Consider the following 12,194-nt stretch of genomic DNA (forward strand, 5'->3'; position numbering starts at 1 on the left):
AAGGCCAGCCTGGCCAACATTGTGAAACCCTGTCTCTACTAAAACTACAAAAATTTGCCGGGTGTGGTGGTGCGCACCTGTAATCCCAGCTACTCAGGAGGCTGAGGCAGGAGAATTGCTTGAACCCAGAAGGCAGAGGTTGCTGTCAGCCAAGATTGCCCCACTGAACTCCAGCCTGGATGACAGAGTGAGACTCCATCTCAAAGTAAATAAATAAATAAATAAATAAATAAATAAGTAAGTAAGTAAAAATAACCCTTTGCCCTCAACTTCTGTCTCTCTTCCCCATTACTCTTCTTTAAACATGTCAGGCATGCTCCTGCCTCGGAATCTTTGTATTTGACTTCCTGCTGCCTAGAACAGTTATTTCCAATATACCCACAAAGTGCATTCTCTCACCTCCTTCTGGGGGGGGACTTCTAGAGAAGATAATCTTCCGCATGGTTTACATTTTTGTATCAGTTTCTGGGAGTGTCCATGTCTGACCTTGTGCCCTGATTCTGAAATCCCCTTTAAGTCCAGATTGACTCCATTTATTATTCAGGCACAAACTAGCATCCATTTAGAAAGCCTGCTGAATAAGCAGACTGGAGGAGTGTAAATACATGCAGAATTATTCCATATCTCAGATCCAGAAAGGCCTATGGGCACGGATGGGTACCTATGCTAAATAAGAGCTGGCATAAATCTTAACCTAGAATTGGAATTTAAAATGGAACTTTATTTGAGCTTCAAAATGGACTTTCTTGAACTCTCTCAAAGGAATAAATAAATAAATATAGAAACAGATTATATGCTATGGTGCATCTTGACATGTAGATTGGGAATATTTGCATTGATGTTATCAGAGACACTATTTGTAGCAGATATCTGTATATCTCATAACAATTGTTAATCGAGGAGGGAAAGTAAATGAATCGTTGGACTTAGATTTCCACTAATTCAAGTGTGTAGTGGAATTGTTGTGGTGGATCTCTGCTGAAAATAGGTGGCTGTAGATTTATGAGTTAGAATCAGACTTCACTATTTTACAGTACGTAAGTGGGTACACAGTTGTAGTACATGGATGTGTGTCTGTATGTATTTGTCTACATGAAACCAAAGTTCAGGAATGTGTCATTGCAAACATTTAACACCTGTCTGTCCCTTTCTCCTTCCTTTTCTCTCTTCCTGCTTCATTTATATAATCAATGATACCTGCTCTAAAATCCCTTCCTGCCTCTCACCCCATCTCCACTGCTGCCATATCTGCTAGCACGTGAACTTTTCCCCATCTTCCCACTTATCCTACTTTATTAAAAAGGCTGATAATTTTCTCATTCTTATTAAATGTAAGTTTTATAAGATCAGTGATCATGTCTAGCTTGTTCTTTATTATATTCTGAAGTAATAATGTAGTATTTGGCACATAATAGGTGCTTAATAATACTGACTTCGTGAATGGATGAATTGATCTAGGGCTAACTAGATATGAAGTACTGTGCTAGATCCTGAAAGGCATTTATCAGAAATTGTTTTTGTTCCCCTGACACTTGAAATGTTGTTGAGATAAAACATACTCTCCTAGCATAGTCTAATGCAATAGATTATATGAAACAAAGTGATTTCTATTATCAGTTCTTGTTAGAAATCAGAGATAAGCCAAATCCTGTGGGCTATGTCATGGGGAATGATAGAGTTCTAGAATTTGAATGGAAAGAAAGGGGAAATATGGTGGAACAGCATGAACTTGTGTGACTCAAAATTAGTGATGGGAGAATTTGCATTAGAAGGTAGATTTATCCTATGGAAAGTCCTAAGTGTAGGCTGAGCTGTAAGGCCCTCAACTCAGTAGCTATGTGGAAGCTTTGGTCATTTCTGAGCAAGAAAAGGATATAATGCAATCACCGTTTTAATAAGATTAATACGTGCAGCTGAGTGCAGCATGGATTATCTGTTAGTAAATAAAGCACATGTTTGTGTGAACCTGTGAAATGATATGATAGGTGAGTGCCAGTCTGATTAATTATAAACTCCCATGGGGTCAGATAAGCAGGTAAATGAAGGAGGCTAATCTTGAGGTTAGCACAATTTATGGAGGCTCAAGCTCAAGTGTTATACTTGAGAAAATTATTAGCGCAAGAAGCTTCAGCATACACAACGTTAATTTTTCCAGCAGAAATAAACTTCTCAATCAATCCTATAGCTTGTATTTCTGAGTGAAGCTAATAGATTATAAAAGAGTATCGGGTTCTGGATTAGTTATTTTGTTGTGTGTTATTTCTGTTTTACCTATTTGGTGCAAGATGGGGCATGATTTTAACCCTTTCAATATCCCAATAGTGTGATATTGAATTATCCAATTAGAAAGCAATTTTACCCAGTAAGAAATAATGTGGTCTCCATAGCCAGAAAGCCTTTGGATTTTAATTACAACACTGCCTTCACTAGTGATCTTGGGTAAGTTACAACTTGAGCCCATTTTGCTATAATTATGCTTCAAAGAATCATTAAAAGGATTGTAATTAGATTTGTATATACAGAGTAATAGATCTTTTAATATGATAATAATAGCTAATATTTACCTACCATATGCTAGACACTGTGCTTAGAGCCCATATCCATTATCTCAATTAATTGAGTAGACACTTTTGTAAAATCTTAGATCTACTCTGCCTTTCCAATGAGAAATGTACTCCATAATGCAAATTGTATGTGCTTTGCTTCATGCCATTTGCATACTTGTGCATGTGTATATATGAATGTGTGTGTGTGTGTCCATGTGTGTTGTACGTAGGAGAGGGAATTGAAACGTGGGAAAACATTCCAAGGTAAGTTACAGGTTACGGTAACAACCGAGAGACTGTCTTTAAGGGAATCAAGTCGTGGGCAGACTTGCATGTTGCAATAGGTTTTGCTTTTGCTCATCCCATTTACTTCCTTCCCTAGTCCAGAATGGTTCTGGCTGGTTTTCCTTTGCTGTTCACCTGGCTTGGGATAGGCTTGTACAATTGGATCATAAATGCTGTAGAATTAGTATATCTGTTCCCTGAGGTTTTGTTTCTATGTGTCCCAGATTTTCATTCTGTTTGTTTCATCCTTTTTTACCCCTTCGTAGTGTCTGCCCTAAGTAATTCCTAAGCCTTCTCTATTAAAGCCTGTGTGCATTTGCCTGTTCGATCCTTAGCCACAAGAAGCAAAAAGCTTCTACTAGAAACACTAGAGTTTGCAATGTATTCTTAGGTTAAAAGACACTCAAACAAATGTCTTTCTGGGAAAAATTCAGGATTCTTTAAGCTTTACGATTCCTATGGTTCAGGTAAAATGTCTTTGGCAGCCAGAATATAAATTCACTTCTACTTTGGACACTATATAGATTATTACTGAAGTACTATATTGGGAATTCCATTTGTGGTGATTTTTGACAAATTGCCATACCTTATAAATACATCATATTTTCACAGTCTAGCCCTGCTCTTTGCCTCTCAGACAAGTTCTAAGACATTATGTATATATTTTTGGACATGCTAATCAAATCTTCTTTGCCCTCTGGAAGTCAAGGAAATCTTTTTTTTTTTTCTTTTGACAATCACCTTTTTATTTGCCATACAATTTTTTTTTTACTTGCCATACAAATCTTTACATATTAGAATTTAAGGTTTTCTATATACATTTTAACCAAATAAAATGATTCTTGACAAAATACCCATGAAGAGGCGATTTTTTCTTTCATTTCCATGGTGATCAATTTCTCCTTTTTCCCCTCATTTCAATAAAGCAAAAATTTTACATGCCCTTCAGGGCACACTCTGACCCCACCTCTGCTACCCACATCCTTGCCCCTGACAAGAAACCTTAGAACACTTTTTATTTCTTCTTTTCTCTCACCCCAGTCTCAAACCCTACATTTTGCTTTTATTAATTTTAGATTTCCCTTAAACTCACAGCTTTCAGTTTCAAGAATCTAATTGGGTTCTTATTACACACATTGCAGGCTGTTTATTCATATCCATTAGATTTAAACACTTCCCCTCCCCACATTCTTGCCCCATTTGAGGTCACTATTTTTTTCCTCTAGTCTTTTCTAGTGTATATACCTTAGACTGTATGATGTAAAGAAATCTTCACTGAATTCCTGTACAACAATATTTTCTCCTTATAGTCAATGCCATGGTCACTGGCTACAGGATTCCTGAGTTGCAGTCATCCTTTTTTTTTTTTTTTTCTTTGAGACGGAGTCTCGCTCTGTCACCCAGGCTGGAGTGCAGTGGTGCAGTCTCGGCTCACTCCAAGCTCTGCCTCCCGGGTTCACGAAATTCTCCTACCTCAGCCTCCGGAGTAGCTGGGACTACAGGCTCCCGCCACCACGCCCGGCTAATTGTTTGTTTTTTTTTTAGTAGAGACGGGGTTTCATCATGTTAGCCAGGATGGTCTGGATCTCCTGACCTCATGATCCACCCGCCTCGGCCTCCCAAAGTGCTGGGATTACAGGCGTGAGCCACCACGCCCGGCTGCAGTCTTCTTCTTTAATAATCTATAGATTTTTTGTTATTATACTCTAAGTTCTGGGATACATGTGAAGAACGTGCAGGTTTGTTACATAGGTATACATGTGCCATGGTGGTTTGCTGCACCCATCAACCTGTCATTTACATTAGGTATTTCTCCTAATACTATTCCTCCCTTTGCCCCCCACCCCCGATAGGCCCCGGTGTGTGATGTTCCCCTCACTGTGCCCATATGTTCTCATTGCTCAACTCCCACTTATGAGTGAGAACATGCAGTGTTTGGTTTTCTGTTCCTGTATTAGTTTGCTGAGAATGATGGTTTCCAGCTTCATCCATGTCCCTGCAAAGGACATGAACTCTTTCTTCAGGAACTCTTGTAAGGCAGGCCTCGTGGTAACAAAATTCCTCAGCATTTGCTTGTCTGGAAAAGATTTTATTTCTCCTTCACTTATGAAGCTTAGTTTGGCTAGATGTGAAATTCTGGGTTGAAAATTCTTTTAAGAATGTTGAATATTGGCCCCCACTCTCTTCTGGCTTGTAGGGTTTCTGCAGAGAGATCTGCTGTTAGTCTGATGGGCTTCCCTTTGTGGGTAACCTGATCTTTCTCTGTGGCTGCCCTTAACATTTTTTCCTTCATTTCAACCTTAGTGAATCTGACAATCATGTATCTTGGGGTTGCTATTCTCTAGGAGTATCTTTGTGGCATTCTCTGTATTTCCTGAATTTGAATGTTGGCCTGTCTTACTAGCTAGGGGAAGTTCTCCTGGATAATATCCTGAAGCGTGTTTTCCAACTTGGTTCCATTCTCCCTGTCACTTTCAGGTACACCAATCAAATGTAGGTTTGGTCTTTTCACATAGTCCCATGTTTCTTGAAGGCTTTGTTTGTTCCTTTGCATTCTTTTTTATCTAATCTTGTCTTCAGCTTTATTTCATTAAGTTGATCTTCAATCTCGGATATCCTTTCTTCCACTTGATCGATTCGGCTATTGATACTTGTGTATGCTTCATAAAGTTCTTGTGCTGTGTTTTTCATCTCCATCAGGTCATTTATGTTATTCTCTAAACTGGTTATTCTAGTTAGCAGTTCCTGTAACCTTATATCAAGGTTCTTAGCTTCCTTGCATTGGGTTAGAGCACGCTCCTTTAGCTTGGATGAGTTTGTTATTACCCACCTTCTGAAGCCTACTTCTGTCAGTCACACTCATTCTCCGCCCAGTTTTGTTCCCTTGCTGGCGAGGAGTCGTGATCCTTTGGAGGGGAAGAGGCATTCTGGGTTTTGGAATTTTCAGCCTTTTTGCACTGGTTTTTCCTCATATTTGTGAATTTATCTACCTTTGGTCTTTGATGTTGGTGACCTTCGAATAGGGTTTTTGCATGGTCATCCTTTTTGTTGATGTTGAAACTATTGCTTTCTGTTTGTTAGTTTTCCTTCTAACAGTCAGGCCCCTCTTCTGCAGGTCTGCTGGAGTTTGCTGGAGGTCAACTCCAGACCCTTTTGCCCTGGTATCACCAGCAGAGGCTGAAGAACAGCAAAGATTGCTGCCTGCTCCTTCCTCTGGAAGCTTCCTCCCAGAGGGGCACCCGCCAGATGCCAGCCAGAGCTCTCCTGTATGAGGTGTCTATCGACCCCTGCTGGGAGGTGTCTCCCCGTCAGGAGGCACGGGGGTCAGGAACCCACTTAGGAGGCAGCCTGACCCTTAGCAGAGCTCGAGCACTGTGCTGGGAGATCTGCTGCTCTCTTCAGACCTGGCATACAGGAACATTTAAGTCTGCTGAAGCTGCACCCACAGCTGCCCCTTCCCCCATGTGCTCTGTCCCAGGGAGATGGGAGTTTTATCTATAAGCCCCTGACTGGGGCTGCTGCCTTTCTTTCAGAGATTCCCTGCCCAGAGAGGAGAAATCTAGATAGGCTGTCTGGCTACAGCGGCTTTGTGGCACTGTGGTGGGCTCTGCCTAGTCCGAACTTCCCAGTGGCTTTGTTTACACTGTGAGGGGAGAACAGCCTACTCAAGCCTCAGCAATGGCGGACGCCACTCCCCTCGACCAAGCTGAAACGTCCTAGGTCAACTTCAGACTGCTGTGCTGGCAGCGAGAATTTCAAGCCAGTGGATCTTAGCTTGTTGGGCTCCATGGGGGTGGGATCCATTGAGCAAGACCATTTGGCTCCCTGGCTTTAGCCCACTTTCCAGGGTAGTGAATGGTTCTGTCTTGCTGGTGTTCCAGGTGCCACTGGGGTATGAAAAAAAACTCCTGCAACTAGCTCAGTGTCTGCCCAAATGGCCACCCATTTTTGTGCTTGAAACCCAGGGCCCTGGTGGTATAGGCACCCAAGGGAATCTCCTGGTCTGCAGATTGCGAAGACCGTGAGAAAAGCATGGTATCTGGGCCGAATAGCACCGTCCCTCATGGCTGCCCTTGGTTAAGGGAGGGAGTTCCCCAACCCTTTGTGCTTCCTGGGTGAGGCGATGGCCCACCCCGCTTCTGCTTGCCATCCATGGGCTGCACCCACTGTCTAACCCGTCCCAGTGGGATGAACCAGGTACCTCACTGGAAATGCAGAAATCACCCACCTTCTGCATTGGTCTCACTGGGAGCTGCAGACCAGAGCTGTTCCTATTCCACCATCTTGCCTGGGAATCAAGGAAATCTTATGACTGTTTTATTATCCTTGAAATATAATATAGCCAAATATTGATATGATATTTTGATATGATCAATCATATCAATGTCTAATCTTTCAGATTAGATACAAGTGCCTATATAATGTTATCATAACTGATATTCAAATATGAACTAGTTCACATATATATATAACAATTATAGACTTTAATTAATTAATTAATTTATTTGAGACAAGGTCTCACTCTGTCACCCAGGGTGGAGTGCAGTGGGGTGATCATGGCTCACTGTAGCTTTGACCTCTTGGGCTCAACCGATTCTTTTGCCTCAGCCTCCTGAGTAGCTGGGACTACAGGTGCATGCCACTATGCCTAGCTAATTTTTCATTTTTAGTAGAGATGAGGTCTCACTATGTTGCCCAGGCTGGTCTTAAACTCCTGGGCTCAGGTGATCCTTCTGCCTCAGCCTCCTGAAGTGCTGGGATGACAGGCAAGAGCCTCTGTGTATAGCCAGTTATGGAATTTTAGACCAAGAATTATTAGAAACTTTAGAGAATATGTAAACTCTGAATGACAAATAGGTTTCATCCTTAATGCCAACTCTGATTGATAAGATGTAATTATATGAGTTACAGTGAGGATTTTTGGCTGCATCCAAGTCACCTGGGAAGAACACTGCACTCAATTAGTAGTGCTGGGACGTGACAGGAATGGGAATTGCCACAATCATGCAAGAAATTTAACACAGTTCCTTTAAAACAAAAACACTGAGGCACAAAGAAGTTATATTATTTGCATGTTTGGAGTGTGGGACAAATGTGTGCTTAGAGTGTGGACTGGAGAAGGTGAAACATCTACAGTATTTTGAAAGTAGAACACAATTTGAGAAAATGAAACAGGAAAGTAATTCCTTGGTGAAGTCATTCTAACCTGGGTCTTTTTTATTCTCAGTGTTGGTAGTGCTGTTGATGAGAGGTGGTCAAGCAGCTGGCCTTGGAGTCACATTAACCTAGGTTCAAATTTTGGTTCCCATCACATGGGGCCATTTTCCTGAGCTCCTGTTTCCTCGTTTGTAAAATTAAATATTGGGTTGATTGATGTATTGTGTGCGAGGTGCTCGGCATAATGCTAAGTAAGTACTCAAGCAATATATTCAATAGTAGTAGCAGTAGTAGCTGCCTTTTCCCTGACTAGATCAAAAAACTAAATCAACACATTTTGACCAAATGAAAGACCTCTTGAATCTGGAAATATCCCAAGCTCCCTTTGCTGTAAGCCTTCCCCTCAGGGAAATTGAAGGTGGGAGGTGGGAGGTTCTTTTGAAAACGCGTTGAGAAAAATGATATAAAAATCCAATTTTCTATCATTATCATCCCTTTTTTTCTTATTCTGTAGCACCCAGATTCTCTCACTCAGGCTAGACACATGAGTATAACTATTTGCTTATTCAAGGAATCCTTACTTTCTAGATTGCATCCTCAGGTAAAATCATTTTATGTTTTAATGACTTCATTAAAATCCCCCCACCCCCATTTCTTCAGGAATTGTCACATATTAAAATTCGTGTTCAAAGCATATCTAAGCAAGAAGGTGACTTTTCGAGTTCATGTTCTAATTGATGATACAAACTGCTAATTAAATGCATCTGTGTCCAATCAAAACATATCTAGAATTCAGCAGTGCAGCTGTGTGCCAGAGGAACCGCATGGTAGATTTGATTGGTGATGGCATGAGGACATAATTTGTCCTTCGGCCAGTGGTTCCCAAGTCTGGCAGAACCTGAGAATCTTCTGGAGGAGTTTTTAAAAACCCATGCAGTTTTCTCTCTGCCCCACCTCCAACACTGGCACCCTAAGAATTTTATTTTATCTCTAACCTCCAAAAAAGATTTCTAATGATCAGCCAACGTTGCAAATTATATCTAAAATATTTGGATGGAACAGAAAGAAGGCCTGGCTTGGTTCAGAGTTCTTAAATTCACTCGCCTCTAGATTCTCCCATTTTCATCAAAATCTCAGTTTAGTTCTTATTTTCTTATTGCATCTTCTCTGCCATCCTCATGGGGTTTTATAGCCTGCTGAAAACTGCAGCTTTTTTTCACTTTAACAGAAAAAGCAGGTGAGTCTTTGGCTTTGCTTCAGTGTTGCTGGATATGAAGTTTCTGTTTATAATAGTCTGCTCTTTGGAAACCTCATTTGCTGTGATTCTTTGGGTGATTATGAAAAGTTTGTATGGAGTAACTATAGGCAGTTCCCATGTAGAACAAAGGCTAGTTGTTATAAATAATATTGACAACATGGTGCATTTTAAAAGGCATGTATGTTTAAAAAGTTAACCTACATTGCTCAATGTTATCCTTCAAGGTTGTATTTTCTTGTCAAATCTATTTCCGTCATGCTCATTCTTAGAGTCTTATCCACCTCCCAAGATAACTGCCCTCAAATTGGCACATATATTCAAATGATCACATAGAGGCCTTGTTTAAGTAAAATAAAACTTAAATACTATATTCATCATCTCTTGTTAGGTTATGGTTTGATCTTTTAGCCAGTGTCTCTTCTGGTTGTTATTTAAATCGACTTCAAGTCAAGTAGCTACTATGTGAAGTGCCAAGCCCGTTGCTAATTATGTTTCTATCACCTCACTTCTTTTTATAGAAGGGTTTGAAGAAGGGATCATGATGCTGCTTTTCTACAGTTGAAGAAACTGAGGCCCACAGAATAGCTGTATGAACCCAGGTCTTCCTAACTATAAAACCCAAGCAAATAAGTTATATTTTTTTGTCCTAGGGAATCTATGTAAGGCAAAAACACAACACAGTGGTTTACCCTAGGAGGTAAAGAACCAGGATTTATAGAACCAGGTTGTTTATAATCCAATTTGTAATAACAATTTTAAAAAGAATGATTGAGAAATAGCTTTTAAAAAAACATTAAAAAGAACCTAGCAGACTCTATTAAAAGGAGAAATAAAGGAAAAGAAACAAATCTCATTTTTAAAATATCTACTAGATCACAGCAGAAACAGAAAGAAATAAAACCATGAGGTTAAATTAGAGTTTCAGGTGGGTGACCTAAATCTTAGAGCCAAAGCACATGAATAAAGGCCTGGCCCAGATCCAAAAGGCAAACAGCAGACAGACTAGTTTTGTTGACACACAATCGTGTTTGCCCATTACATAATAAATTTTCCCTAATGCTAGAACACTTAAGAGATTGAATGAAAGCCTCCATGACTGTTTGAGGTAATTTAATGCCAAAATTTATTCCTTAAAGAAGTTATCAATCAATAGAATATCAAAGACTTGCACAGGTGTGCACAAAGAAAGCTTTTATGTCAACTGTTTCTGCATCCTTTTCATTTCATGTCATCAAGGTCTACTTTAAAGCCTCTTTCCAGGAATCAGGACCATAATTTGTATTTGGCATTGGATGTAGATGTATGTGTGTATGCGTGTGTGTGTGTGTTTGTATAATATTTTCCCCCTATTCGGAGTTAGTAGCCCCCTGATTTATAGAGCGTGAGAAAGGAACCTTGCTGCCTTCTGCACCAGTTTTGAACAGAGCAAACCCTGCTCTGATATAAGTCTTTTTGTTCAAACCTTTTGAAACCATAAAAATGATAACAATAAAAGTATGCATGAATAAAAACATGCAAGGTAGAAAAATGATGCAAACTCAGTACAGTAAAATACCTTTAAACTCAATACTAACAAACAGTTTGCATTTCTTTTTATATTTTTGATAATAGGAGCTCTGTGAACATTCATCCTGATTTTTACTAAAAATTTCATTACTTGATGCCAAATATATTGTGTTCACATGAGTCCTCTATAGTCATATGTATAAGGAAATTCATTGAAATATGAGAGACGAATAGAATAAATATTTTGCAAGGTTGTAGGACCAAAAAGGAAGTCAGAATTTCACTTTGCTCTTTGCACCAAGACCTTTGCATTTAGAAAAATAATTCAAGGTTCAGTTGAAGAAACAATATCATTTGATTTTGGCTGGTAGTTCACCTTCATTATTTTGCTAACGATAAAACTGGCTTCTTAATGCTTCAGGCGAGAGTTTTTCTATCTTCCTTCAGTATTCTTCACTTTAAAATAGTCATCTAATTAGTTATTTTATACTGGGCCTTGAACAGTAGATCTTTAAACATAATTCCCTTAAATTAATATCCCTGAATATTCTCTCTCCTTCCCCTAAACCCCTTTTACTTCTGGCTGGCTAGCAGAGGATGTCTCTCTTTCTCTTTCCCCGACCCCCACACACCTTTCTCTTTTCCTGCCTCCATGCATTTTTCTCCTCTAACGGCTGATTTCTGGAGTGAGAGTGTGTGTTGCATCTGTTCTCTACAGGGTATTGATTGTAAAAGCTCCTCATCTATGAAATTCATTTGGAATCCTCTATGCAACCTAGTGATGGAGGAAGTGATTTTACTCCAGAAAGGAGCAGTGTATTGCTGGGAGGGCAAAGGAAGTTGAAAAATGATTAGAACATCTAACTTGCCAGAGTCCCTTTCCTTCTCTTTGCCCTTGCGTGTATACCACAGATGGCTGGGCTGGTTAATCTTCAGTGTCTTTCTCAGTGGTGCCAATATCGTATGGTGCTTGAAACTGGGCTGCTCCTTTTCAAGAGAAGATCAGAGGCACCTCTGTGGACAGAGGAGGGGAGGTAGACGGCGTTCCCATTTTCCCTATCTGATAAGGAATTGCAACAGGCCTTCTGAGAGCTGTCATTCTAAACATTTACACACAGAGCAAAGCCAATAGAAATGCAGCAATCTAAAATTTTTATCAAAAACACTGATTCAGCAGCTCAAAAAAAAAAAAAAAAAGAAAATTTTCCTGAAAGGCATTTCACCTTGAAGTATTCTCATCTTCAGCTGAGTGTGCCTCTGCTGCTCCCGAGCAGTGTTAAGAGTTCAGATGTAATTTTGCATTTGGCATGAAGCCAGCTATCAAAGCAAAGAAAGAAGTCAGGGTTCAGGCTTCCTTAGGCTTCCCCCACCACCCCCAATGCTGAGTGGTTGAAATTTATTTTATTTTATTTTTTCCCAGGAAGGGAGAGATGATCCGATTT

At 40.0% G+C, this 12,194-nt stretch overlaps 1 protein-coding gene across 3 annotated transcripts in view; it reads left to right on the plus strand.

Moving 5' to 3' along the window:
* Positions 1–12,194, plus strand: part of LRRC4C (leucine rich repeat containing 4C) — a 187,934-nt gene that overhangs the window by 94,090 nt on the left and 81,650 nt on the right. The window lies entirely within an intron of this gene.

This window comes from Pongo pygmaeus, chromosome 9 (genome assembly GCF_028885625.2).
Source record: "Pongo pygmaeus isolate AG05252 chromosome 9, NHGRI_mPonPyg2-v2.0_pri, whole genome shotgun sequence".
Lineage (NCBI taxonomy): Eukaryota > Metazoa > Chordata > Mammalia > Primates > Hominidae > Pongo > Pongo pygmaeus.